Source organism: Mus musculus, chromosome 7 (genome assembly GCF_000001635.26).
Source record: "Mus musculus strain C57BL/6J chromosome 7, GRCm38.p6 C57BL/6J".
In the NCBI taxonomy this organism is placed as follows: Eukaryota; Metazoa; Chordata; class Mammalia; order Rodentia; family Muridae; genus Mus; species Mus musculus.
The window spans coordinates 9,741,061-9,744,655 of record NC_000073.6 but is presented as its reverse complement, the minus strand read 5'-3'; positions in this window follow the sequence as shown (position 1 = coordinate 9,744,655).

Sequence of the window (3,595 nt, the reverse complement as noted above, 5' to 3'; positions counted from 1 at the left end):
GACATTCCCCTACACTGGGGCAAAGAACCTTCCCAGGACCATGAGACTCTCCTCCCATGGATGACTGAACAGGACATCCTCTGCTACATATGCACACACGAATCCTTCCCTGTGTTTTCTTTGATTGGTGGTTTAGTCCCAGAGAGCAGTGGGGTTACTGGTTAGTTCTTATTGTTGTTCCTTCTAGGGAGCTGTAAACCTCTTCAGCTCCTTGGGTACTAACTCTGGCTCCTTCAATTAGGAACCCTGTACTCTGTCTAATGGAAGACTGTGAACACCCACTTCTGTATTAGTCAGGCACTGGCAGAGCCTCTCAGAGGACAGCTATATCAGGCACCTGTCAGCAAGCACTTGTTGGAATCTGCCATAGTGTCTGGCATAGGTGGTTGTTTATGGGATAGATCCCCGGGTGGCGCAGTATCTGGATGGTATCTGATTCAAACTATGTCTCTGTAACTCCTCCCATGAGTATTTTGTTCCACATTCTAAGAAGGATCAAAGTATCCACGCTTTGGTCTTCCTTCTTCCTGAATTTCATATGTATTGCAAATTGTATCTTGGGGATTGTGAGCTTCTGAGATAATAGCCACTTATCAGTGAGTTCATATCAAGTGAGTTCTTTTGAGATATGGTTACCTCACTGAAGATGATATCCTCCAAAGCCATCCATTTGTCTGAGAATTACATGAATTCATTGTTTTTAATAGCTGAGTATCCATTATGTAAATGAACCACATTTTCTGTATCCATTCCTCTGTTGAGGGGCATCCGGGTTCTTTCCATCTTCTGGCTATAATAAATAAGGCTTCTATGAACATAGTGGAGGATGTGTCCTTATTACAAGTTAGAACATCTTCTAGATATATGCCCAGGGGAGGTATTAATGGATCCTCTGATAGTACTATGTCTGCCAATTTTCTGAGGAACTACCAGACTGATTTCCAGAGTGGTTATGCCAGCTCGCAATCCCATCAGCAATGAAGGAGTGTTCCTCTTTTACTGCATCCTCGCCAGCATCTGCTATCACCTGAATTTTTGATCTTAGCCATTCTGACTAGTGTGATGTGGAATCTCAGGGTTATTTTGATTTGCATTTCCCTGGGGATTAAGGATGGTGAACATTTTTTACCTGCTTCTCAGCCATTCGGTATTCCTTAGTTGAGAATTCTTTGTTTAGCTCTGTCTATACTCCATTTTTTATTGGGGTTATTTGGTTTTCTGGAGTCCAGCTTCTAGAGTTCTTTATATATATTGGATATTAGCCCCCTATCAGATTTAGGATTGGAAAGATCTTTTCCCAATCTGTTTGTTGCTGTTTTATCTTACTGACATACTTTGCCTAACAAAAGCTTTGCAATTTTATGAGGTCTCATATGTCAATTCTGGATCTTACAGCACAAGCCATTTCTGTTGTTCAGGATTTTCCCCCTGTGCCAATATCTTCGAGACTCTTCCCTACTTTCTCCTCTATAAGGTCATTGTCTCTGATTTTATATGTAGTTCCTTGATCCACTTAGACTTGATCTTTGTACAAAGAGATAAAAATGGATTAATTCACATTCTTCTACATGACAACTTACAGTTGTACCAGTGCCATTTGTTCAAAACGCTGTCTTATTTCCACTGGATGACTGTAGCTCCTTTGTTAAAGATTAAGTAACCATAGATGTGTGAGTTCATTTCTGTGTCTTCAATTCTATTCCACTTATCTACATGTCTATTTTGAGACCAGTGCCATGCAGTTTTTAATCACAATTGCTCTGTAGTACAGCTTGAGGTCACTCATGGTGATTCCACAAGAGGTTCTATTATAGTTGAAAATAGTTTTTGCTGTCCTCATTTTTTTTGGTTGTTTGTTTGTTTGTCTTTGTTTTGTTTTGTTTTGTTTTTGTTATTCCAGATGAATTTGCAATTGCCCTTTCTAACTCTGAAGAATTGAGTTGGAACTTGATGTGAATTGCATTGAATCTGTAAATTGCTATTGACAAGATAGCCATTTTTAGTATATCAATTCTGCCAATTCATGAACATGGAAGATCTCCATCTTCTGAGATCATCTTTGATTTCCTTCTTCACAGACTTGAAGTTCGTATCATGCAGATCTTGAGTTCCTTAAGTAGAGTCACACAAAGGTATTTTATATTATTTGTGACTATTTTGAAGGGTGTTGTTTCCCTACTTTCTTTCTCAGCCTATTTATCTTTTGTGTAGAAAAGGCCACTGATTTGTTTGAGTTAATTTTAGATCTAGCTACTTCACTGAAATTGTTTATCATCTTTATGCGTTCTCCAGTTGAATTTTGGGGGTCATTTATAAATGTGATCATGTCATCTGCAAACAGTGATATTTTGACTTCCCCCTTTCCCAATTGTACCCCTTTAATATCCTTTTGCCGTCCAATTGCTCTGGCCTGGACTTCAAGTGCTATATTGAATAGGTAGGGAGAGAGTGGACAGCCTTGTCTAGTGATTGATTTTAGTGGCATTGCTTCAAGTTTCTCTCCATTTAGTTTGATGTTGACTACTGGTTTGCTCTATAATACTTTTATTATGTTTAGGGATGGGCGTTGAATTCCTGATATTTCCAAGACATTTATCATGAATGAATGTGTGTTGGATTTTGTCAAATACATCTCAGCATCTAAGGAGATGATAATGTTGTTTTTGTCTTAGAGTTTGTTTATATCACAGGTTACATTGATGGATTTCTGTATATTGAATCATCCCTGCATCACTGGGATGAAGCCTAATTGATCATGATGTATGATCATTTTGATGTGTACTTGGATTCTATTTGCAAGAATTTTATTGAGTAATTTTGCATTGATATTCATATGGAAAATTGGTGTGATGTTCCCTTTCTTTGTTTTGTCTCTCTGTGGTTTAGGTATCAGAGTAATTGTGGCTTCATAGAATGAATTGGATGGAGTACCATGAAATTAGGTCCATTTTGAAAGTATGACACAACTCTGCACTAAACCCATCATGTCCTTGGTTTTATTTTCCTTGGGAGACTAATGAATGTTTCTATTTCTTTTGGTGATATGGGAACATTTATATTGTTAATTTGATCCTCATTTAACTTTGGTATCTGGTATGTATCTATAAAATTGTCCATTTCATCCAAGTTTTCCAGTATTGTTGAGTATAAGCTTTTGTTAAAGGATCTGATGATTTTTTTTATTTCCTCAGATTCTGTTATTATGTCTCCCTTTTCATTTCTGATTCTCTCAATTAGGATACTGTCCTGTGCCCTCTAGTTAGTCTGGCTAATGGTTTATATATGTTGTTGATTTTCTCTAAGAATTATCTTCTGGTTTCTTGATTCTGTGTATCGTTCTGCTAGTTTCTATGGAGTTGATTTCAGCCCGATTTTGATTATTTTCTGATGTCTGTTCCTCTTGGATTTTGCTTCCTTTTGTTCTAGAGTTTTTAGGAGTTCTTTTTTGCTCTCTGCAGTTTTTTTTTTCCCCAGCACTCAGAGCTATTAGTTTTTCTCTTAGGATTTCTTTCATTGTGTCTGATAAGTTTGGATATCTTGTGGTTTCCTTTTCCATTAGACTCTAAATATATTAATTTCTTACTTTATTTCTTCC